The 27,132-nt window shown below is 41.5% G+C and overlaps 1 protein-coding gene and 1 long non-coding RNA gene across 5 annotated transcripts in view; one reads left to right on the top strand and one right to left on the bottom strand.

Moving 5' to 3' along the window:
• Window positions 1-26,120, bottom strand: part of LOC146515931 (uncharacterized) — a 112,448-nt gene extending 86,328 nt beyond the window's left edge. For all 4 annotated transcript variants that reach the window (XR_014875039.1, XR_014875037.1, XR_014875038.1 and 1 more), the window contains exon 1: window positions 1-26,120. This exon is cut by the window's left edge and continues 3,740 nt beyond it. This is a non-coding gene — a long non-coding RNA (uncharacterized LOC146515931).
• The window catches only part of ferry3 (FERRY endosomal RAB5 effector complex subunit 3), a 231,544-nt gene extending 204,412 nt beyond the window's left edge, over window positions 1-27,132 (top strand). The window contains exon 15 of the mRNA XM_085165999.1: window positions 26,114-27,132. The gene's annotated coding sequence lies outside the window, so the exon portion shown is untranslated. The remainder of the gene's footprint in view (window positions 1-26,113) is intronic.

Here is a 27,132-nt window from a genome sequence, read left to right as displayed (position 1 = left end):
ATCACAAAACTGCGGGATTTAGCTCGGTTTACTCTGACTGATGAACAAGAGCAGCGTGCACTTGGGAAATAAACCATTTCACTCGTTTGGCTACATGGCGGGGGTTAACATCCAGAGCACAAGGTTAAAGAAAAGCACAGAAACATTTGATTTAACATTATGAGAATACAGTTTATTTACGTTGCCCCTCTCTTTGTAGTAACAAAGTAAAAGTCTCCCTTTCCTTGTATATGTAATAAGTACACAGCAAACAGATTTCTTGATTCATCCGTTTGGAACAGTAGACGCAGTGCTGGACCACGCTCGGCACAAACACGCTCGGCACAAACACGCTCGGCACAAACACGTATGACTTCACACATATAGGAATTCTGCGTCCCATGTAAAGCAGTCTAATCTAAATTTATGGGCTGAGTTGCTATGACGCTCATTTAGTGGGCTGGGATTACAGGCATAGTTTCCCCTGTCAACCAAACATTTGGCTTCGCACTAAACCTTGATGGCAGAGAAAGACCACCAACCACTCGCAAACTGAAGCCCGTCATAATCTGCTGCAGGTAACCAAAATGTATAAAACATCCATTCACACTTACGCGCTGCACAAAATCACAAACTTCCCTGTTAATCTTCAGTAAATCTGCCCCTGATTTAGCTTTATCTGTCTTTTGTTAGCAGGGCTGGGGTTGTAGAATGACAGGGGGTCACAAGGGTAAGACTTCTTTTCCAACATCTGCTTAAAGAGAGGCGAGCAAGGGTGGGGAGCAATGCAGGACAAGGGGCCTCCCCCTCCTCAGCTCTTGAGCACACCACCCCAACCCCCAACTGATATTTTTGGAAGTCTTTTTTCCTTTATTTTGCCTTTTTTCCTCTTTTCCTTTCCTCTAAAACCCAAATAAAGTGTGTGATGGATGAGTGAGCAGGAGCAACACCTCCCCCATCAATCTACAGGCTTTAGGGAGGAGGGGAAGGCTGTCCCTTTGCAGGCCTCCGGAGCACCCAGCAGCATGCCCCCCATGTCTGTCTTGCACACAGACACTGGATACACACATGCAGGAGCTTTATTACACAGTGGCCATACATACAAACACCTACGAACACTCGCAGATGCAAATACAGATGCAGATGCAAGTTCAAAGCCTTTGCACTTTGCACACATACAGTGCAGAAATGCAATGACACATAAAAGCAACATTCGGAAACCTCAAGCCTTATCACAAATACCCATCCATTACAAGTTAACAACCCCTTTAAAGCCCCAGCGACAGCAGATAATGCAAAATCTTCCCAACCGATGCACGAAGGAGAAGATTTAATGTAAGGAGAGTGAGCAAGAAAAGAGTGTGGTGAAAGGAGACACCAAATGGTCCTAGTTAGTGGCTGCAGAGCGCAGAGATCTCAACAACAAAGTCTCTCTGAGAGCACCACCAGTGCAATGATGAATTCCAAGAGAATGTCGTCACCAGGAGCCGGGGAAAGGCAGGGAAGTGGTTTAAGAAGAAAAAAGAAAACCTTGATTTAAGCCCAAGGTTTGTATGTCTGTCTGTGGAGTTGCAATATGCATTAAACGTACTGTATACTGTGTAAATGTGCATGCGTGTACATCCAGGGGCTGGTGCAGGCTTTCAGACAGGTCGATCGTAGGTAACAAGATCTGTGCTCAAACACAGGAACCATTATATCATCATCCTGATAACAATACAATACATTTTCATTTAAAAACAAACAAAAACAAGAATGCTGGCACAAAATGTCTCGAATATTTCAATTATCCAACTCTTTACACACTCGTTATTCGGCTGGTAGGATCAAGAGCTCCAGCGTTCTGCTCGCTAATGAAGACGCGACGCTCGCTCAGACGTTCACTGAGTCAGATCAGACAAAATAAAGCTGCGACGACTTCTCAGATGTACCAATGAACTGTGCCTTTATCATCTGTCCACAAATCAGATCAACTACGAGCAAAAGTGAAGAAGAAAGATGAGGCCGCCTGCCTACTGCTGTTGAAGAGGTGGTGGACGTACAGTGATTAGACAGGTCTGATGTCTGTGAAGGTTCTCAGTCATCCAGGTCCTCGTAGTCTAAGGAGCTTGGAAAGGAAAGCGTCTGGACTTCTTTAAGTTGCTTGAAGACGTTTCACCTCTGATCCGAGAAGCTTCTTCAGTTCTCGGGTCAAATGGGACATCTGGGACTCTCCACCATTTGACCCTCGAGCTGAAGAAGCTTCTCGGATCAGAGGTGAAACATCTTCGAGCAATTTAAAGAAGTCCAGACGCTTTCCTTTCCAAGCTCCTTAGACGACAACTTTACTATAATGAGATAATGTGATTTATAGATGTGCATAGGCACCGTATCTCCTCCTTTGTTTTTAAAAAACATTTCTAATAAATCCAAATTAATCCATTTGCTTCACAAGTCACAGATCCAAGTTTGTCGCCTGTACTTAACTTCCATTAGTGCGTGTGACAGCATCTGGGCTGAGTGTGTTGTTGTGTCTAAACAGTAAAAGAAACATTATTGATGCGATTGACACCAACACTGTAAAAGTTTGACTCACAGAATGCACCTGAACACTCGTCCGTCGTCTCGATCAGGATCTGCTCTTGTTTGAAGTGGTCACTGCTACATATGTGGATCTGGAGCTTGAGAGCTCGACCCAATCGTAAACAGATGAGTCACGATGGATATAAATGTGCACACAAACACAGAAGCATGCACACACATGTTCACTTTATATGGTGGTATGTGTGTGCAAGGTTTATTTGCAGCCCCCAAACTTATCACGGGCCAAACCAAAGTCAGCAGACTTCAGGCTGCTTGATGTGGGGACGAAAATCCAGTGTTGTTGTCATTTTTGCTCGTGGGTCGGGCGAGGGCTTCCGGTATTTTCATGCCACAATCGAGTGAGCGGTTTCCCAATCTGTGTTTGGATACAAAGCGAACCACCACACGACGGGACGTTTTAGAAGTGCCAAGACTTTGAGTTTTTCTTTCCCAAACATGTAAATTTGCTGCATTTAATTATCTGCTGAAGTGACAGCATTGTGTCATTCAGACATAAGTCACTCAAGGCTCGCAAAATTTCAAAATCCCTGGTAGCCCTTTGGGCAGGCATTCTTCAGTTTTTGGTAGCCCAAAATAAATTTAAGTAGCCCGATTAAAAAAGAAAGCTATTTTTTATGTTTTGTTTCCTTTACAATATTATACATTAATGTATAATATTGTAAAGGAAACAAAAGTTAATCAAAAAAATTGTTAAAATACAAATCACAACAACTGTATAAAAATTACAACCATCAACTCAAATACTTGGTTCTAATTGAACAGAAATTTCTATGAACTTGTAAGAACTGTGAACATGAATCAGTCTGTGTCAGATCCTGAATCTGAAATTTCCACTGAAGTCACGGGTAAGAAGTAAGTGGAACCAAGATCGAGGCCATTTGCTTTTTGAAGTTTGCAAAGACTGATACATTTTGCTAGTGGTAGTTCACTCTTTGCAACATCACGCTGTTCTAAACAGATTTTTCAGGAGTTCTTGTTGTGTTTGGTTTATTTTTAGTATGTTTTTTTTTCCCCAATTGCTGTTTGTTCTGGGAAAGATACTGCAGACTGGGCAATAAGGCATTTCTTGCATTTCTCATGAGTTCTGATGGGGTCTTTCTTAAAATGACTGGTCCCAGTAACAAAGGCGCTTGTCGACTCAGAAATCAAATGAAACTCACAACACACCTGGCAGAACATCATGTTATTTAGCTCGTCATATTCCAGCCACAGAAATTCTTTTGTCCATGAAACCAAAAAAGCTGCGCTTTCTTTTTGCCTCATAGTCTGATTTGTCATAACTTTTCCGTTTTGCGGTCGGCTTTTCTTTGGCTGCCCCTTCTTCACCCTGACCGTCTTATTTGGCTGATCAGAACTAAAATACCAGCGGAAATCCTGCTGCTCTCACATGTTTAAGCTTGCTGCGAGAGACTTCACTTGTCACGTTTGAATAGTAAGCTAATGAGTGATAAGACGATGTCAGAGGAATTGGTGCGCAATTAATCGTCACTCACCAATCAGTGCTGCTGCTCTCTACACACCGTTCGCGCGATCGCAAAATGAAAGTGAAAGCAAAAAACAAGCGCAAATTCAAACGCAATTTCAATATGTCACATATTGACAGTGGCTCATCGATGCCAATGACATAATTACTCAGCTACATTGGCGAAAGAATGCAAAAGCATAGACATATATTTTCCTATGATAGCCCGACGGGCAGGGCTGAGTTAGATTTTGGTAGCCCGACTGGAAAAATCGCTAGCCCCGGGAGCGATTTTTCGAGCCCTGTATCTGTTTAGTGTTACGGTTTCATTCCAATGTTCCAACAGAAGTAAGCAGGAGAAGGTACGTGCATGATGTTGCATGGACAGAAAACTGGTTGCACTTGCAGGAATGACCACTGTTGGCACACGCAGCACAAAGCGTGTTGTGCACTGCTGCAGTGCGTGATGCCTGCTCCTGCGTTTCAGGTGAAGGCTTAGAGCGAGAGCTTTCTCTTTCTGCACTAGGAAAAGTCAAAAGCTGTGACATCAAATATTAAAATCTAGATGTTTTGGCTATTTTGGACATTCTTCATCTTTTAGTGAGATGAGCAAACTGAACAAGAGGTGCAAATTAGTGATGTGCATGTGAACACGTTCATCGCTGCGTTGAGTAGTACATAAAGTTTGCTAGTTCCCGCCCGGTAACTTTTAGAGAAAATGAACATGCTTTTCATTCATACACAAAGCAAACACATGAGATGCTGTCGGAGGAAGCCAAGAATAGCCACAGTAGAACTAAAAATACGAGTTATCGCTGGGACTCACTGACTCAGTGAGAGGTAGGAGAGAGATGGAGAGATAGAAGTGGAGAAACAGTGAGAGAGATCGCTTAAGCAACAGCTGTGAACATTTTCCGTTTGAAGTGAAACATTCCTGCGTGCTCGTGGCCCTGCACACTCCAGCGGGCTTCCTCTCAGCTCCATGTGGTATTTGTCCCCAGCTAAGATCCAGGGAGTGGGAGAAAGAGCTGCAAACTTTCCCAAGGATACCATCCAGCCACATGCCACTCTTGTCCTCTGTCTCAGAACAGCCTTCCTCCTCTCCAGCTCTCCTCCTACACTCCCGACCTCTCTTTACTGCCACCTCACCGCGACCTGCGGCTCATCAGTCGACCATCTTTAGCTGTAACTGCCAAGTTTGAGCTCGTTTTTATCATAAAGTGAAAAAGGTTTCGCCTAAAGCTTAGCGATGTAGAGTCTACATGGACGTGCCATAACCGCAGCTGGACGTTCATTAACAGGAGATCTTATTGATTAAACTTTGTCTTCTGTTGCGACACAATTTCAAGATCTATAATTCGTGTTAACGTCACTGGTTAAAGGTCATGGTGTCATCGAGATGTTACATGTGATTGATTTGGAATTTTTATACCATTAAATCTTTTTTTTTGGCCTGTGAAGTGAAATGCGTTTTTATTTCTATTATTTTTGTTGTAACTGAAGAAACTGAAGCGTTTTGAAGTGAGATCGTCGTTTTGTTTGGAGGAAAGTTTGCGCCTCAGGGTCACTGCAGTTGTGACTTGGCGTGCGCTGCCGCAAATGGACGCTAAGAGGAAACATTTCTTCCCACAAGAAGAACTGAATGTAATAACTTCCTCTAGTTTCTACCATTTGGAATTTTCCAGTTATTTTTGTTGTTGTTACTTTCAAAATAGTTCGTCATAAGTGAACATGTAAATTTGAGTGTTGCAGGGAGATCCTTTTTCATCTGGTCACAGCGTTTCATAAACTTTGATTTCATGTATGACTTTGTAGCATAAACTGAAATAGCATTTAAAGATCTTCCTTCTCTCACACTGTCTGAACACCTTGTTCATCCACTTAGCTAGAGAAGCTCAGCGGAGGTACATTTTTTTAGTGCTGTTTGTCTGTTTTGCAGAAGTATGCAAATGTACCATGGCCAAAATTTATGAAGCATGCTGGAGAGGTGGAGTGCAAAACCCATTACATTTTTCTGTGGTTCCCGACTGCAACACGGGGCACTGGCTGAGTCTCTAAATGTTACACAGCGTCGTGCATAATTCCTTCAAGGAACTGTCTGCTGTTGAGTCTCCCTCTGCTGACCCCTGTGCTGACCCCTGTGCTGACCCCTGTGCTGACCCCTGTGCTGACCCCTGTGCTGACCCCTGTGCTGACCCCTCTGCTGACCCCTCTGCTGCATTTTTCAGACCTCCTCACCTCCACGTCTCGTGACAACTGTAACTGCTGTCTGTGTGTCGCCCCAGAATTGTGTCTGTGCTTGTGTGTCCTCGGCATCTTGGGTCTCCAGTTGTGAGAGTAACACGACACTTTGGCCCCAGCCCGTTGCCACAGATGGTAAGAGCACAACAGCTAAGCAACAAGAGGGAAGCACGGAGGAAGTGTTGTTATCACCAGCTGGCTCAGCGGCTCAGCCAGAGCAGTCAGTAAGACGAGAGCAGTGACAGGAACGCGTGGGTGAACACTGTATGTAGCCTACATAGAGGCCCCTGAAGTGTAAGAGGACAAGTGTTAGGAGCGTGCACGCGTATACGCACTGTGCTGCTAGACACAGTACATGTATCCACAGCTGCATATATGTGCACATGTTGGTATGAGTATGCACAGCCTTTAATGCTGCTCAGTGCGGTGGCCCATACATGACGTACTTGCAGCCCTATGACCTTCATCTTGTTTGCGCAGCCTTCTGGGACGATGACAAGCTTGTGTGTTTGTTGCTGTGCTGTTTTTATCCCGATTACCCAGCAATTAAAACGGTTACAGCGATTTATTAACCACCGATAAGCTGCCTGCATGGAAGTATCAATTCAAAAAAGTTTTACTTTGTGGCTTTTTAAGCCGTCTCATGTCTTAATTTCATACACTATAGTCATCATTTCTGATTTTGTTGTGTTATTTGGATGCTTTACATTGACGCCTGCTCGAGTCGACACCTTTCATTGTCTCTGAGGGATTTAGACCTAAAGAAGTAAGGGCTTCTGACAGTTGGGAGGATGCAGCTATGAGACCCCGAGTACCCGTAAAACTAAAACAAGAACACATTTCCTGTAACATACATTGATTCCCCTCCCCATTTTTGTGTGTGTGTGTGCGGTAAATGTCTTGTGTGGCCTTGTGGTGGTGTTACAGAGTTCACACACTCACTCGTCAGCCTGGGAAACTTCTAACACGCTTCATAACCTTATAAAAATTACTTATTGTCGCATATGTTCAAAAGTCTGTTTACAGTTTATACATAATTACAGTTTATAGTTGGGACAACGCAAAGATATGACAACACATCATTTTCCGAGCGCACTTTTTCCAAGCAGGCCCTTCTCTTTCCACATAAATCTTTCCATATTTACATCTCCATTTATAAAAAAAAAAGTCCAAGGCCAACATTCCCTTGCTCTCATCATGTCATCCCACCCTTTCCTAAAAGCAGTTATTGTTAGCATGTGGCATCATTATATTGTTATATCCTAAAAACAAAAAGGGATTGCCCGTTTGAGAGGAGGCGGTTGGGCGGGGGCAAAAACCTGACATCATCTCTGCCTCGTCTCCTTTAATAGTTTTTTGATGTTCAAATTCAGCCGCACCTCTGCCACACTACATCTTTAAGAGACGACGCTCCTGTTAGGGAAGGCACTGTTACATAACGGACCCCCCACCTCACACTCCTGCCCCTTCCTTTGCACATGTTTTAGAGTGTGACTGCCATGAGCTCAACGCTGAGCGGGGGGGACAGAGGACCCTCTGAATGATCAGAGCTGGAAGGGGGAAGATAGAGAGCAGGAGCATGCACCCCCACCCCCCCAGCCGTTCCCTGTTTGCGGACAATAGGACTGTTCAAAATAGTACCTTGCTTTTTCCAGGCTTCCTGTCTGTGTCCCAGCTTTACAATATTCCTTATCAAAAGTGGAATGCTAAATTAAACTGGGATGAAAAATTGGGGGTGGGGATGGGATATAAGATCTCAACATGGTTCAGTGCAGCTTTAAAGACGGCGAGATGCAGTTGACGATAGATGCGGAGGTATCGCACCCTGCAGTCAAGCAAGAGCGTGAACAGGACAGGTTACTGTACCAACGCTAGCTTCCTGTGCAACTCACGACTGGCTACGATGCACATGCAACACAGAGCGATGGACCTCTGCTTAATCCTGCAGCTGGCATGCAAACCTTTTGAGATTAGTCGACTCTGACCAAATTAGACCACAGACAACAGCGCCTCACGTTGCAGGAACAACAATGGACACACATGCTGTCAAAAACAGGCTGTACATACCCACAGAAAACACAAATGAAAGCCTAAAATAGGCTTAGAGAGCGAAAATCCCCTAAAACCTTGTCTTGAGGTGGGTAAACAAAGTAAAAGGAAGTTCTGTAAGAGTCATCATCATATACGACTTGAGAAACATTTGCATTCTCTGAATATTTGTTGAGTGATGGGTTAAAAACAACAAAAAGGTCATTTGGGAGTGCGCGCTTACTTGAGATCTTGTAAAAAGGCTGATGTACAGTTTGGGGGAATATGACTGATTAGATGTTTAAAAGCGAAATTTAATTTCACATTTTTGTGAATCAGATTTTCTTGTAATAAAAACTAAAAAGTGTTCTGTGGACGTCCAGAGAAACAGTAATTTGTTACCATTAGCAGTATAGCTCGCTGACTTAATTACAGTTGCAGAAACATCTGCTCATTGGCCAGTTTGACGGCCTGACATCTGTCACATTCACACAACGCAACACTAAGAGGCACTGTTCATTACAGTTAACCTCCATCAGCATCGCATCTACAATCAAATCAAATCAAAACAAAACCACGGTCGGGAAGCAAAAGTAAAACAAATTTTGCAAACATCATGTAAAAAGAGCTTCAGACCACATGAAGGACGAGAGTAATACGACGTTGCTCGCCAGATTTCTGAGAAAAGCAACCCGTCTTTCTTTCTCTTTCAAGCTCTCTGAGGCTCGCCGTGCTGCTGCAGCATGAAGACAGACCCTATCCTCCCCGAGGGTTCTGCTCGGTGCAAACCCAAGAAAGAGTTTTCTCTGCATTGTGTGGAAGACGTGTTGTGAAAGGTTTTGGCTCTGACTGCCTGGCAGCAGAGGGGGTGCCTGTGTGAGGGCCTCATTCATGGCTGTAGAAATATGATGTGGTGAGTAGATGCATATGGGGCTGTACATCTCTCCCCTTTCTGTCTGAAGTGCATTCAAACCACGTCGTCCACTGAGAGCTTCATTATACTGCCCAGAGGAACAAAGTCATCGTGGGTCTGTGGACTCGTCGGCTTCTTTCTGTCTTTCTAATAAAAATTACAGCAACGTACCAGGAAGGGTACCTCGCTGATCCTAGACGAGCGCCAGGACCGAGCGCCGCACGTCCTGTCCTCACAGATAAATGTCCCCTGCTGCTAATCTCGGATTTATTTTCTGAATGAAAAGGTCAAACGTATCGATATATTTCCTCAGCTCCATTGTTACAGATGTGGGAGCATGCAAGCCTGCAGCTAAAATGATAATGAACTTTATATGAGCGTGCACAACAGCTCAGCTCTTTGTGCAAGGCGAACAATGCGATTGTACACGTGAGCTTCAGACATCGATAAAACCCCATCTGAAAATGGGGCAATCCACAAAACCAAAATGTTTCAAGAACAAAACACAAGTGCCGATCACCAGTACGTATACTTGTCTCCTATTCAGAACAAGTAGCACATACCAGCGACAGTTGGATAGAATGTGGCCCCATACAATTAACAACAATTGGCTGCAGTCCCTTAAGGATTTTCTCAGACAGAAGTGCTTACAGTATCAATACTGTCCCTCCCTGGCCTGCAGTGCTGTGGTATCATATCTGGCCTCTTTGTGCGTGAGGGGATTTCCAGCCACTGAAACGGTGAGCCGGTTGGGAATGGGCATTTGTCCTCTGGGCGACGTTTCTTTAACTGTGGGAACGGTTCGCCCCGTGTAGGCTTGAATTCACGCTGATAAATGCGTCACGTGCATTGAAGTGACATCAGGCCCTTGTGGTGTCCGTCTGAAATGTCAGATTTATCTTCAAAAGTAGGATTCGGAACTGGATTAAGGCCGACTGTCTGTCTCTGCTTTGACTGATTAAAGGCTATTAGCTCAGTGGCTCGAGCTCGGAGTGATATTATCTTGGAAAAAGCTTTTAATAAACACTTTGAGAAATAGTATGAAAGCATTTCATCTGTGGCTGTAGAATAAAGTAATTAGTATAACAATGTTTTGCATACGTGCAGATCAATAAACGCCCTGTTACAGAATAACAACCACAGTTTTTTAATCCACAAATTACTGCAGTTTCCACCCAAAGCTATCTAACCACACGCAGAAACACGCACCAAAGAGGAAGCACTAACATCAGCGTTATTAAGAATACGGCAATCGGAGATTCCTCACATTCTCACACGAGAAACAATTTACCGTATTTTCTGCACTATAAGGCACACTTAAAATCCTTGAATTTTCTCAAAAATCGACAGTGCGCCTTATGTGTGAATTCTGTGCTTACTGACCTCGAAACGATTTTATGTGCTACACGCCGCTCAAAAATCTGTCAAAAAACGACTTTGCTAAGCTACGAAGCCGCACATGTTGATGGATTGTCGGAGCATTACGGCTACCGTAGTCAGGAGCCTCGTGGAGGAATCTGGGTCCTAAACTCCGTCCTATTCAGGTCAAACGAACACTGCGGCATCACTGAGAGTTAAAAACTGTCTGAATTCTTTCATCTTTAATAAAATCATCAGCGTTGCTGCTTTACCAGATATAACAATTAAGTTTAACATCCAGACATCCATGAAAACAGAATTTATTACATTTAACGGAGTTAGAAGTTAGCAGGAAGTTAGCTCGCTAGCTTCCACCTAAACATGATATAGCTCAGTGATGAGAGCTCGGCGTGATATTATCTTGGAAAAAGCATTTAATAAACATTTTCAGCATTTCATCTGTGGCTGTAGAATAAAGTAATTACATGCATTAATATGACAATGTTGGCTAATTTAGAGTTTTGCACACGTCCAGACTGATAAATGCCCTGTTACAGAATAACAACCACAGTTTTTTAATCCACAAATTACTGCAGTTTCCACCCAAAGCTATCTGACCACACGCAGACACACGCACCAAAGAGGAAGCACTAACATCAGCTTCATTAAGAATACGGCAATCGGAGATTCCTCACATCCTAACATGAGAAACAATTTACTACTCGAATCAAAGGACGGCCACCGGACGGACGGACAAGAGACACAAGAAACTGTTTCTCCAATCAGTGTTAGTTAAAAAAAACAACATACAAATACATAAAATGTACACATTCTTAATGTTAAAATGCGCACCTAAACTAACTTAACCCTTTAAAACCTACCATAGAACCAAGTCCGCCAGAGCTTATATTATATGTTTACATGCTGTGGAGCCATTTTTGCATTTCAAGTTGATATACATCAATACAACCATTATAGCCCAGATTTTAATAATATGTCTGCATTAAGTGCATAGTAATTACATAAATTGCAAAAAAGTGCAATAAACTACAAAAAAACTGAAAATTGTTTTTGTTTTTTTAACATATATTTCTAGTTAGAGAAATTTAAGAGGCTTATCCCTCAAAACTGTAAATACAAAAAAGTTGCACAAAATAGTTTCCCACCACAGGAAATTTATTTTGAGTGTCTTCATAGTTTTATTTTTGAAATACACCAATTTTTATATACTGCAGGAAAAACGAAAATAAATATTATAATGCAAATTTGCAAAAAAGCAGCATATGCATCAAAATAAACTATTTCCAGCAGTGCAATATGAGTCCTAAGCATCCCAGAAACCACACAGAAAGTCATAAAGTCAAAGATAACTTTTAAAAACACCAGTATAGGCTCATGAGGCCCTGATGGTAAAAAACTACATTTCTGTGAAAATGACGTCACTTCCAGTTTCGGGCAGGTCATGGCGGACATGCAAAAGTTCGCGCTGACGTCTATTCCAACGTAGGAAGTGTTATGAACAGCTGATCGGATCGGCAAAGCGTGTTTCTGGAATATTGTTTTTGTTGCTGCAAGTGCTTTTTATGCAGTTTTTGCAAAGCTATATGTGGAAGGAAACTGTGACCGAGGACAAGCTGATGGCATAAGATGTAAGTACAACTCCTCCGGTTTCATATGCAAAAAAAATGATTGCGCTAGCTCACGTGGTTGCAGAGCTACTGGGATTTAAAAATAGTTACGCAAAACAGAGCGTGCTGCTCTGACCGGCTTTAAAGGGTTAAAGCACAAACTTCAACCTAACAGCCAGGGATACATTTCTAATTTAATGCAGTAAAGTAGAAAGAAAAGAAAATGGCTACAGCTCTCATCTCCTTCATGTGTTTCGCAGAAAAAAAACTGGAACTGAAGTTGGGCGCTCTCTCTACCAGGAAAGGTAAACGTGTCATGATCACAGAAAACTGATTAAACTATTAATATGGTTCATTTTGTACATTTCTATACAATATAATACAACTTCATACAATTGAAACAATCTTAATATTGTATATTCTGAACATATTACCACTGTGACAGTGTTTCAGCCACTTGCAGTACACCCACACATAAGCTACATAAGCTCAGATTTAAGTCTATTCTTTATTTTAGTTAGGGCTTTATTTAGTTGAAGAGAATTTCCTTGCTCTGCGTAACCACTTGTGTTTTTCAGTGTATATGACAATAAACGTCTTGAATCTTGAATTATTAATGTTCCAGCTGGAAATCTGCAAACTCTTTGCGTTCATGTGTATCATGTAGTTACATTACAATAATGAATAATCCAACAATTAAATCAAAGAATTTAATTAAAGGATGCAGGATTAAATCACGAGTGATATAAACTTAAGCCCATAAACGATTTTACCAGTCAGAGCGTCACATGTAACGGCTGACAAACCTGATTCTCCAAATTACAATAAACTGTTGTCTGACAAAGAGTGTGCATGCGACCACAGATAGTGGCGCTTTTGTACAAGCAGATGCATAAACTTGTGTCTTAGTGACTAAATGACCAGGAAAAAAAGTTCAGTAATGGTCAGTCTGGTCAGTAATGAGCGGACAGAAGGTTAATCAGATCGAATGCAGGAAACCCCAGCTGCACAGAAACCATTCTTCTCTTAACAGACTTGTAGTTGCACAGACAGACAGACAGATGCGGCTTACAAAACAACTCTGGAAGAGGAATGTCAGCCATTTGGCATGTACAGTACAACAGATGAATGGCTTTTGTTGAGCGGTTTCACCGGTCTTAGCTGACAGAGGGCTAAAGTCAGTGCTCCCCAGCCCAGCAGACAGACGGCACAAAGACAGGCCAGTGTAGTTCATCCACAGTTTTTCTCTGGGGGCCTTTTCACAGCTAATCCACCAGGCCCGAGAGGAGCAGCAGGACAGGTCAGTAATGCTGCTCCACCTCTGTGGACGCCCTCGTCTTTGGCAGCATTATTGAGGCAGATAAAGGAGCTAGAGGCTGCCTTCTGTCTCTGAACTTATTCTTGTCCAACTGATCCTGTTCCCTGACATTGGACTCTTAGAAGCAAGGCTGGCAGGTCTCTCAGCTCAGTCTGACAGCCAGGTAAGCCCAGTAGGGCCTGCTGTCACTATAGTCTACCCTGGTCGGCCTGTCGCGAGATTAGAAACGCCTCCTTAAATACCTTCATCATCTGCGATACGTAGCAGTTTCTTTCTTCGTCTGAGTTCTTCACCCGACTTTAGGATGATGAACATTTATTCATCATTAAGGAAACAAACTTGTGTTACATTGTTACAAGTGTTAATGTGTTACATTGTTACATTGTTACAAGTGTTAATGTGTTACATTGTTACATTGTTACAAGTGTTAATGTGTTACATTCCATATGGTCCCTACCTCTGCGGTGGCTTTCTCACAAAAGTTAAACCCCGTTTTCTTTTTTGAATAAGAGAACTCTATTGTTGTTGAAATTGTCCATCCAAACCATAGCAACTTCCCCAAATCGGTATGCTGCAGGAATTTCTGGCTCCGCTGCCAACTCTAGCTACCTGGTAAAGGGGATTAGGGCTGCTTTATCCTTTAGTCAAGAATGCGGAATGACTGAACTTCTGACCAAGTCAGACAGTCTTGACATTCGAAGCACGTGTTCCAGGGTGATGCCCCCAACCTCTGTCGTCCTTCTCTCAACTTAAAGTCCCATCAGGATAATTTAGTGATGAGAGGACTGAACAAACTACTGATGCTATAACCCAATATGACTAACTGATATTGACTGCCTTGGGAGGCAGAGCCTTCAGTTTTCAGGCCCCTCTTCTGTGAACCAGCTTCCAGTTTGGATTCAGGAGACAGACACTATCTCTACTTTTAAGATTAGGCTTCAAACTTTCCTTTTTGCTAAAGCATATAGTTAGGGCTGGACCAGGTGACCCTGAATCCTCCCTTAGTTATGCTGCAATAGACGTAGGCTGCCGGGGATTCCCATGATGCATTGAGTTTTTCCTTTCCAGTCACCTTTCTCACTCACTATGTGTTAACAGACCTCTCTGCATTGAATCATATCTGTTATTAACCTCTGTCTCTCTTCCACAGCATGTCTTTATCCTGTCTTCCTTCTCTCACCCCAACCAATCACAGCAGATGGCCCCGCCCCTCCCTGAGCCTGGTTCTGCCGGAGGTTTCTTCCTGTTAAAAGGGGGTTTCTCCTTCCCACTGTCGCCAAAGTGCTGCTCATAGGGGGTCATATGATTGTTGGGCTTTTCTCTGTATCTATGAAGCGCCTTGAGGCGACTTTTGTTGTGATTTGGCGCTATATAAATAAAATTGAATTGACGTAGCCCATAAACAGTAGAAATTTCAGTTTGGTCATGTCTACAAAATAAATAAACAAATAAGTGGTTTTAAATCCAAATAAGATAAATGCATACAATATTGGGTTGGTTCATTCACTTCTGTGAGCACGGAGCACTAGCTGCAGCCGGGTGAAGCGATAGTGATAGATAAGATAGCCGCTATTAGTCTCAGAGATGGGAAATTCACATTGTTACAGCAGCAACACGGGAACAAATAAACATATAGAGCATAAATAAGATGCAGAAGAAGACTGTGACTAATTTTATAAAAGCAGATGCTTTGTCATTTTGCAGGTTTGAGGAAATACATCATCGATGACCTTAAAGATCCAACAGTTGCTGCGCATCAATCTAGGAAGGTTTCTAAGGCATTTCCAAACAATCTGAAGTCCATCTTTCTTCAATAAAAAGATAATTTACAAGTGGAAGAACTCAAGACAGTTGCCAATCCTCCCAGGAGTGTCCACAACAAAGCTCAGAGATACTGCAGTAAACCCAGGAGCTAAGTGTTAAAGTTTATGACAGTGCAAAGATGGAGACTAAACAAGTGTGGTTTGCAAGAAGAAAGCCTCTTCTCTCTTAAATAAATCAATAAAAAATGTCAGTATAGCTTCAGTTTGCAAAGCTGGATCTGAGCACAGACTTCTGGAATCACGTCCTTGGGACAGATGGGAATAACGTGGAGATGTTCGGTCATAACGTTCAGCATATAGCAGGGAGGGAGCAATGATTTCTCTTTGTTCTGGGCACCTCGTAGTCCGAGTTGACCATGAGCTCCTTTGTGTACCGAAGTATTCCAGAGTCAAATGTGAGACCATCTGTCCCACAGCTTGGTCAACTTTGGGTCATGCAACAGGACAATGACCCACCAGCAAATTTACAACACAAAGGATGGGAAACAAGGTGCTGGAATACACAAAGTCCACATCTTGTAAACTGTGATGAAGTGAAGCAAATTTAGATATAACAAAGTTAGAACTTCGTGACCCTGCAACCTCTTTCCTCTGTTGCTAAAACATTAAAATCCTCTGTTAAGAGAACAAATTTATATTGAGCTACATTTTATCATGTGGGATTTAGGGTGCAGATCTGTGACAAGATCTGTGTGATCCTTTACAAAAACCTCCGTCAACAGAAAACTGTTCAGTAACATTTGGCACCTTTAATATAGGTCTCAAAATATCTGGTTCGTGAATAAAGCAGCTTTTCTCAGACTGTATTTAATATAAATATATTGTTTTTCTACTGTCACAGAGGGGAAAATGATTTCTTAAGGAAGCAAAGGCAATCTTACTGTTACCCAAGCATGAAGTTTGCTATGTTGAAAATGAGGAACAGAGAAACTTGCAAAAACCAAGGAATTTAAACTCAGGGTGCACAATAACACGACGTCTCGGTTTAGCATCCACTGAATTTCCTGCACTGCAGGTCTTCTAAAGGACGGAGAGAGTAGAGACCGGAAACCAGACAGAGGCAAAAAATGTTACACACACCTATAGGTGTGGATGGGAAACTGCCTGAGGCGATGAGGTGTGACCTTTTCCACAATCTCAGCGGTGAAACTGTGTGTTGTGATCATCAACAGCAATGAAGTTTAATAAAGGGAAGTGTCATCAGTTATTGTCTGACATCAACAGAGAGTTACTGTAATCCGATTACTTTTTTCAAGTAACGAGTAAAGTAAGGGATTACTATTGCAAAAACGGTAATTAGATTACCGTTACTTTCCCGTAGGAACGCTGCGTTACTGCGTTACTAAAACCGTGATTTTTTTTGCGAGAATGTCTCATGACAGTGACGTAAGCGAGTGCGACGTTCGTGACAACAGCTGTGTGCAGATCAACAATGGATCATATATCGAGTGCAGAGAGAGTATGAGCGAGCAGCGTTTAAAGCGTGGAAGTACTGACCTTACTTTGAGTTTGATTCCATAAAAAGTGACAAAAACATTAGTGTCCGTTGTGCGTGGGAAGAAAACTTCTTTTTACAGCGAAAAAACCCCTAAACTTCCGAACAAGCACCGAGTAGCTACGACGTAATGGGAAACTCACAGAGAAACTCGCGGATTCTTCCACTGACCGCTGCACACCTGCACCAGGGTAACCCTCCGCCTACCCCACTCCTGCTTTACAGGTGAAAATAGAGCAACAGGACCGCTAGTCTTTGACTTTATTTATTTTCTGCTGTGTTTTACTTGCATCTATTTGAAAGACTGAGTGTAAACACACAAAATATTTTATTTTATGTGCTGGAATGTGCAGAAAATAGGTTTAAATATTAAACTAATTTCTTCCAGTCAGAGAATGTTGCAGATAATTAAATTTTTGCTTGATGCATAAAGTTAAAAGATTAAAACTAATAAAACAAGTTTTAAAAAAGAGACTTTTCCATTTGATTACATTTTGTATGTTGATTATGTAGAAAAAGTAGAATTGGGCTGAAAGATCTATCACTTTATCACCTATTCAGGTTGTAAATCGTGTTTTTAAAAAGTAACTAAGTAACTAAGTAATTAATTACCTTTGAAAATAAGTAATCAGTAAAGTAACGGGATTACTTTTTTGGGGAAGTAATCAGTAATTAGTTACTGATTACTTTTTTCAAGTAACTTGACCAACACTGGACATCAAACTGCATTCATTTCTCCCGTCTGCCTGTTTGTCTTTTAAATCGGTGTATAAATAAGTAACAAGTGAAACAAAATAACCACAATAAGGACACACAGGTGGACAAAAGTGAGCTGTGGCGTGGGAAATGAAATGACGTCACAAACAGTTTGTCATTAATAATCAGGGAGCATGTGCTATTCCCATCGTCTCTGTATGGAAGCCCATTACCGCCACTAAAAAAAAAAAAAAAAAAAAAAAAAAGTATCCATAACTTGAACTTTTGACTTATTTTCTCAAAATTTTGAGTTAATAAGTTTCAAGTTAGCGCTGCCAATCGGTAATCTACGTAAATGATTTCCTTGTTGTTGAAGCTGAAGCCCTCAGCTACAAATGCTACAGCTAAGCTACCAGTGTTACAGTCATGAATGCACAAATTGCTGATTATTTTCAGCGTGGCTTCACAAACGCTGAAATCCTTGTGTTATTAGCTGAATCACATGGCGTTACTATCAGCAAATGTACTCTCGAAAGTGCCAATTTGTTGCGATCCGGTTTTGAGTGCACACTCGCCTGCGCCATATCCTTCCGGGTAACAAGAAAATGACGTCATTTACGTAGATTACTGATTGGCAGAACTCTAAAGTTTGAGAAAATAACTTGAAATTTCGAGTTATGGATATGTTTGGGGTTTTTTTGTGGCGGAAATGGGCTTCCATATCTCTGTGCATTAACCTGAAGAAAGAAAAAAAAGGTGGGCAGCGTGCAGTAATCAGTCAAACGAGGTTCACCGTGTCCTTCCTTCTCTTCAGGTTCAAACACTGAGATAAGACAACTTAACAAAGAGAAACTAAAAGTAAAAAGAAGAGGAGAGACTGAAAACACCCAACATGTTTTATGTATTTGATTCAGATGCTTTGACAAAATATATAATAAAACTTTTAACATCTTAGTCAAACTTCCAGGAGCAGCTGGTGCAGTCCAGGGCCCAGAAGGAAGGAAGGGCACAGTCGACCTCAATATCAAATATCTTCTGAATATCTTTATTACGCAGCATGCATGTCATTGCTGCATTAAATTAAATTTGGACAGACTGTCGTTCCACTGAATCTTTAAGTCATGGTTCTTGTGAACCACATATAATATGTGAAATATATTACTCATACTTCCTGACCTTGCTCTCTGTCACTTGTGGAAAATGCACGTAAACCTTTTGCCATCAGCTATGGAACAAAATGTTTCTTAGCAAGTGTCATACAGAGTAATGCATCAGTGCACTACACGGCTGTGACTCGTGTCGGCATGACGACCGAGAGATAAAGTGATACGTCGAAGTCCGAGACGAGGGTTAAGCATGAAAATCTAAAGACTGTTAAAGATATTAGCCTGAAAATTAGCACCGTCTTTGGTAACCATCAAAATGAATCAGAGTCTATCGTTTTGCACAGAAACAGCCAAAGATTTCAGAGTATTAGCAAACTGAAATATTTTTAAAAAATCAAGCAGGCCTACAAGTTGCATATCTAAGCGTGCAAAAAGTGAATTAGTGACAATTTCTTTTTTTTTCCTATTGCAACCAATTAAATTTGAGCTAAAACAAAAATATCACAGCAGTCATTACAAGCATGCAGTTCTTAGGCAGAGCGCAGATGGTCGAGCACAAAATGATCTATAAATGTGATGATTTGTGAGCTGATGATATCTGAGATCTCGTTCAGTGAGTTAAATGAGTGTGCTTGTTTGGTACAGCAACTCTAAGGACTGAATTCAGGTACTTATCTGTTACTGTCACCAAAAGCCCCCGTTGCCCCCAGCCGTGCACATGTTCTTTTTATGCACACACAGAAATTCTTCATCACTTGTTTTATAGATGCACAACTCTGGAATTATTCCTGACTTCACAGCGCTGGATTTTTCTGACATTACTTTGTGTCTATTTAAGGTTCGGCCAACAGCCAAATTCATATAATTATAATGCTGAAATTCATGTTTGAACAGTATCCATCCTTCCATTAACGATGTTGCGTTAGAACAGGTAAAACCATGTCCCCATTTTCCCACTCCTCCCCTTTTTGCCTCTAAGCTATCCTGCAAAAATAGCTATCATTGATGGCATTCCTAAGCCGTGACCCTGCGCTGTAGGTGACTCACAATAAATTATGAAAATTAAAAAACAACTGCAAAGTTAGAGCTGAGCAATTAACTGAAAATTAACCAAAGCTGCCGTTTTATTAGGAACCTCTAACTGACATCATCAACATAATTTTGCCCAGTTTGTAGGTTTTTTAACCCTTTAAGACCGACCATAGAACCAAGTCCGCCAGAGCTCACTTTATATGTTTACATGCTGTGGAGCCATTTTTGGGAGCATTTCAAGTTGCTATACATCAATACAACCATTATAGCCCAAATTTTAATAATATGTCTGCATTAAGTGCATAGTAATTACATAAATTGCAAAAAAGTGCAATAAACTACAAAAAAATTGAAAATCGTTTTTGTTTTTTTAACATATATTTCTAGTTAGAGAAATTTAAGAGGCTTATCCCTCAAAACTGTAAATACAAAAAAGTTGCACAAAATAGTTTCCCACCACAGGAAATTTATTTTGAGTGTCTTCATAGTTTTATTTTTGAAATACACCAATTTTTATATACTGCAGGAAAAACGAAAATAAATATTATAATGCAAATCTGCAAAAAAGCAGCATATGCATCAAAATAAACTATTTCCAGCAGTGCAATATGAGTCCTAAGCATCCCAGAAACCACACAGAAAGTCAGAAAGTCAAACATAACTTTTAAAAACACCAGTATAGGCTCATGAGGCCCTGATGGTAAAAAACTACATTTCCGCAAAAATGACGTCACTTCTGGTTTCGGGCAGGTCATGGCGGACATGCGATAGTTCGCACTGACGTCTATTTCAATGTAGGAAGTGTTACAAACAGCTGATCGGATCGGCAAAGTGTGTTTCTGGAATATTATGTTTTTGTTGCTGCAAGTGCTTTTTATGCAGTTTTTGCAAAACTATATGTGGAAGGAAACTGTGACCGAGGACAAGCTGATGGCATAAGATGTAAGTACAACTCCTCCGGTTTCATATGCAAAAAAAATTATTGCGCTAGTTCACGTGGTTGCAGAGCTACCGGGATTTTAAAATAGTTACGCAAAACAGAGCGTGCTGCTCTGACCGGTTTTAAAGGGTTAAGATTCTGTAAATGGTCTGTATTTGTATAGCGCTTTACTCGTCCCTGTGGACCGCAAAGCACTTTAGACTACATTCAGCCATTCACACACTGGTGATGGCAGCTACATTGTAGCCACAGCCACCCTGGGGCGCACTGACAGAGGCGAGGCTGCTGGACACTGGCGCCACCGGGCCCTCTGACCACCACCAGTAGGCAACGGGTGAAGTGTCTTGCCCAAGGACACAATGACCGAGACTGTCCAAGCCGGGGCTCGAACCGGCAACCTGCCGATTACAAGGCGAACATTGCCCCATCGATAATAAACCTGGTTTCAGGTCTTCTTGTCGAGCCCTACACAAACTTGCAGCTAACTCGATTAAAAACAAAGATGGTGTCACACCAAAGGCAGAGCATCACATCTGTGGCAAACTCTAACAGTAATAATGGCTTCAACATGAAACAGTGAAGTGCCTACAGAAGAGTTGCCCTGCAGGCACTACATTCATTTTACAAGTTGTATTCATATATAGAGACTCGGAGACTCAGAAAAAACCCAATCTGAGGTAAAAGAAGCTCCGTTTGAGTTTAAAGTGTAAACGTAAAATTCTGAGAAACCGTTGTTAGGCCACAGCCCAAACTACGATCAAAGACAAAAACCAAATCTTGTATTTATCTCAAATGAAAACCAAACGGGGCTTTTCCATTTTTAGTCGCTGCTTGTTCAAGTGATACCACATTACACGAATGAACGCTGTAAAAAAGAGAAAAGAACCATAGAAAACAAGGTGTGTCTTGGTTTGGCAAGCTAAATGTTTTTTCTCTACAGAAGAAAAAGAATAAACAGGAACTTCTCCAATAAATCTGTTTATCACAAAGATAAAAATTAACCAGTGCAATGAGGGTTTCTATCGTTTCTGTTGAAAGATTCACAAGGTAAGTCCTGGTGCTCACACAGCCTCTCCTTTCCTTCATGAGCCAGTGTGTCCTTGATGGAGGATGGGATGCACCTGTGAGGGGGATGCTGCAGCCACAGCTGACTCCTCTCAGAGAGCCAAGTCTACAAGGACAGCCAGAGCGAGACAAACCAAAGAAAGCGCCGCTATCGTGCAGAAACTGACAGCTACGAGTGAGAGTGTCGATCTGTCCCACATTTAGAACATAACAAACATGCACACATGCATACGCACACCCATATACACACAGTGTGTATTTACTGGATCAGCATAAAAATTCTTTTCTTCTTAGTTTGCAGCAATTCCCAAATTCCCCGAAAACCCCGGGGTCAGCCAGAGAAGGGAGGACCGAGGCTCTGAGCCCGACACCTGGTGCCCTCCTCCTGGCACCAAGGGCCACTGAAAGATTCCTCAGGCCTGTGAAACCAGCCGGCTGCACACAGGGTTCAAAGATTCATCAAATTCCAGGGCAGCTCTCGGTGGAGAGTTACTTTGCGAACGACCACACAGAGCCAAAACCTCGCCAATATTTGGGAATGGTAATTATAGACTCCGTCAACTTATAGGGGGCAATACATGCTGCTTTGCATATTAATGCTTAATCACCACATTAGTGACGTCTATTATCTATATAGACACAGAAATCATTATTATTATAATGAGAGTTGATGCTGGACATCCACTACAGCAGATGATGAGGGAAAAAACTATCTGGGAAATGTCCTGTTGGGGTGGAAGCTCTTTGCTATGATGTGTGTGTGTGTGTGTGTGTGTGTGTGTGTGTGTGTGTGTGTGTGTGTGTGTGTGTGTGTGTGTGTGTGTGTGTGTGTGTGTGTGTGTGGCCTGTCCAGATGGACTGAGGGCCAGTATGGACGGACTGGGGTCACAACAGAAACCAGAGCATCAAAGCTAAGAGGGATGCTTCCAGAAACTTGGCACTTTCAAGTAGCACTTATCCAGGGGTATCGGATAAACTTAACCCTGCTGTCAGAATGGTGCCTGGAAGGAAATGAGTCGAGGGTCGTGACCTTGAAAGCACAAGTCAAACGTCGCCGGCCACGGCACAGAGAGAGTCACAACGTACGGAGTGCAGCTCCAGCCTTCTCGCGCCAGATGGTCTGAAAACCTGAGTCGACCTCTGATGGAAACGTCTGCCGGCTCTGGTTCTGTCTCAGGCCGCTCCGCAACAGCAGCAAACTGACATCTAAGTAACGCAGCAACTGTCACGAGGCGACCACACAGCACTTTGGACCAATTTCCTTTCATTTGTCTTCCAGTTAAATGCAAAAACTCACGAGTGTTAGCTTGAGACTAATTAGTTAATGAAGATGTGAAGCCATATGTTTACTTGACTGGGCTGAATTTGTGCAGCAGCGATCTGATTGGTGCAGCTGCAACATTTGTTACTTCACAGTAACAAATGTTTCTTTTTTTTAAGGTGTCTTCACTTCTACTCAGCCAAATACAAGCTAGTGTGAACGCTGCCATTAACCACACTGCCAACAACACAAGTAGGTCATTATGATGCATCGCTACTTCTCTCCAGCATCACTATGGTAACAAAAGTAACAAATAATTGATGCAGCACATCTCTCGTTCACACATTTCTCTCCGCTCCTATATCAGGTAATCATCTCATAGTAAGCAGCCCTACTTTTAACTGTATGTGATCCTCGCAGATGTCAGCAGCTACAAGTTACCAGGAATTAAGCTTCTGATAGACCGGAGGATTTCCTGACTTTTTGAAGTAGCCAACGTAGCGCACATGCTTTTTTCTACTTCCCCCTGAGGTCCCGTTGCAGTGCCGATAAATGATGTTAATGGCTGTTTTGGCCCCTAAACTGATGAGGTAGGACTCAAGAGTCTCAGTGTTTGCTCTGTGCCAACACCCACTGAACATGCAGCTGGTTTAAGTTCAGTCAGCGATGTTGCACAAACCGTTTGTGCTCAGGCTGCCTGCAGTGGCTACAGTAGTTTTTGTTTATTTGAAATTTGTATTTCCTCAAGCGTTGCATCTTTAAAAAGTCATACTTTTGTATTACTTAACAAACAGAAATAATCTGCAAACATATTTACTGTTTCTCATCTCTAGATTGTTCCAGCAGGTCTACTGCCCTCAGTAGGGGCGGGGCAGTCACATGCTCTTGAGATATAACAGCTGATGGTCCCAAATGATCTTTTTGTTTTGTTACTTTGTCAGAGATTCCCAGATAAACTGAAACATGAAACAAAGGCAGGTTTCCAGATTCATATTCTTTTGCTATTCTTGTTTAGTGAGCAACAAGCGGAAACATTTTCCCACCGTCAGTAGAATGACCACATGATTGATGTGCGGACAAACACATCCTACGTTTTGTGTCCAACAGGAAACTCGAACGCACTATTTCCAAATCATTTCCTCCGCTCAGCTCTGTGCGCTTTCAATATGTAGCAACGTTTCTAATGAAATAGTCTCTTATGAAATAATCCTCACTGATAGCCTTCCTGGCAGCGACTCTTAACTGCCAAGAGTGATGCTAGTGATGGATGTTATCACTGATACTACATTTGGTATTAAATGCAAACAGCCTTAAATATAAAAGAAAGAAAAAGCTCCGATGTCAGATTGACTGCACACTGAAAAAGAAACGTTCCCGGCGTTTGCTTACTTTTCTCTTTAAAATTTTATTTTTGCTTTGTGAAAAAGAAAGAAGCAAATAATGTGAGAGAAATAATAGTCGTCGAGCAGGAAGATAATGCTTGTTGCTATGCATCTGTGCTGCAGGGACATGAGACTGGACCTGACAGTCAAACCTCAACATCATCATCATGAAGCAGAATTATGAGTTTATCTAAAACTGCCAATCCAACAAACTTCACTGTGTGTAACACTAAAATTATTACACTGTGGCAACAAAAATGATTTATTTACTGTCTTTTTTCCATTTCAGAGACTTTTTTTTGTTTTTTTTGACATTCACAAACTGGTGAAATGTTTCGATTACTGGTGAGGACCAGTGCTGAACTGGGTGCATCCATCTGATCACACAGAGTCAAAATGATGGGTTTTAATTTTCTGACATCCAAAGCACAGGCAGTGTGACTTACTGATGAAGGATAAGAGCTTTTACAACACTTAAACCATCTTTAAAAAGCGTCACTGACTGAAGGCTTCTTCACTTGCTCAAAACAAAACTGAGCTTTGTGTTGGTGTTTAAACCAGCGACCTCTCCAGCTCTCTCACTGACCCTGTTAATATTAATGTCAATAAAAGTTGCATATACGCCGCGTCTATACAAAAAAAAAAAAAGCACAGGAAATAGAAAAACCAAACCAAAACACCAGTCGCCTCACATTCCTAGAAATCCTCCCAAAAATGAATACCAAGAACAGGACGTGCACGCACTCTTCTCTGCGTCACAGTGTTTCCATCCTGCGTTTAGCAGCTTAACAACGGCCGCTTTGTTGATTCTTACACACGCCATGCCCCGACTTTTACGTTACATGGACTGTGGTGACAGCGAGTTTGCGTATTACTTGTTACAAATGACACCGTTTTGCATGCTTTCAAAAGCAGCATTAAATTCTGGACAAAACATGACAAGAACTGTCATGGCAACGTAGAAGTAGGACACGAGGACACGAGGACACGAGGACACGAGGACATGATTCTGCTGCCATTATTTTACAACTGTACCGTATCTAAGAGTGTAAGCAGTACTGTAACCAAGAAAACACTTTAATACATATAATGAGGTTAGCAACTGACCATGTGGTCTAGTGAAATGTGAAATGTGTGGTTTGAGAGAGGGGAACTACGTGCACGTTTCTCTACGACTGCCACACTTCATGATAAACAAACATGTAAACATGGAGATTTGCACAGAAACATACATCACATGCAAACACGTTCAAACAGGACTCATCTTCACTTCTCCTTAGATTTGCATGAATAGTCTCTCTCACACACACACACACACACACACACACACACACACTTTAATTGCGACTACAGACAAACTATGACAGTCAATGGGAGGCTGCATCAAAGTCAGTTTTTGGTTAGCTGGCAGAGTGGGGACACTGGTTCAACGGTTGAACCCCAGATGGTTGCACACCTGTGGGCCTCAAAGAACAGCCAGCCCAAAGGAACCTCCAGAGCTTTTCAGACGCTTTCCAAATTTCCACCTTTTGTGTTGAACACATCGAAATGCACTTTTCAGTCTCACAGAACAGCCAAGTTTTGGGATAAAAAAAAATGATACAAATGAAAGACTGAAATACTGTTTTTCACGTAGTACTTGTTCAAAATGGAAACACGTACTAACAACAGTACATCATAAAAAAACGTCTCGGGACTGATCCTGCAAGCTTAGCACACCTTTCTTTCTCTCCTCTTAGATTTAGGTTCAGACTCTGGTTGGACTGAAATTTCACAGAATTCCTGAATAGTCATTCCTAGAGGTGGGAATCACCATACATCCCACGATACGATATTATCACAATACTTAACGCACGATACGATATTATTGCAATTTTTTTAAATATTTTGCGATATTCAGATTCTGTACATAAAGGTAAACTTTATCAATCATCATTTTCTCTAATATCAAAGTCTCACACTCAGTCTTTCTCTCATTTCAGTTTGATTGTTGACAAACTGAACGGTTTGTATTACAGTCTAGTCCAACTTAACTGAACAACCATCTGGTACAATTATAGCTATTCTGAACTATGCAGTTTATGAAAACTATGCAGCCCCTTCAGCAACTGAAGAATTTGAAAGTAAATTAAAACAAAATATAATTTTACATTAAATAAAAAAGTTTTAAACTTCATTAAAATAAAACATGTCTTAAATTAAAATAAGTAAACTGTCATGTTTATTAAACACATTTGGACAGTGAAGGAATGTCAGGATTCTTGCTCAGAAAAAGGATCAACATGCTCTGAAGTCAGAGCACAAAAACCTTTTTGTAACAAAGTATCGATTTCTGCTGTCCCTGTATCCATACATTATTAGCAAACAAAATATCACCATGCTACAAAGTATCCATTTTTCCCCCACCACTAGTCATTCCTATGTTTTGTTGTATGCTTTAAGTCATTTCTGCCACCTCTACTACTACTATCACGTTTGCTGTTGCAAAACTCTGTAATTTGTCCATATTTAATTTATTTAAGCATATCACACGAGAGGGAGTGGATTATATTCAGTGCATGCGTGCGATGTAGGATTAGGATTCATCTTTATTGTCATTACACATGTATAAATACATGGTAACGAAATACAGTTTGCATCTAATCAGAAGTGCAAAAGCAGTAAGTAGAGAACAAATACACAGAAGTATTTATATATACAGATAAAGGTAGAATAATGGTGGAATAGTTACATTATTATTGTTTTTATTATAAACAATAAAAAAGCAATTAATTCTTTATATTGGACACTTTACCCTCATGTTAACAAAAAAAGAACAAAA

The sequence above is a fragment of the Neolamprologus multifasciatus genome, chromosome 7, assembly GCF_963576455.1.
Source record: "Neolamprologus multifasciatus chromosome 7, fNeoMul1.2, whole genome shotgun sequence".
In the NCBI taxonomy this organism is placed as follows: domain Eukaryota; kingdom Metazoa; phylum Chordata; class Actinopteri; order Cichliformes; family Cichlidae; genus Neolamprologus; species Neolamprologus multifasciatus.
This window is presented reverse-complemented; position numbering and strand designations above follow the sequence as displayed.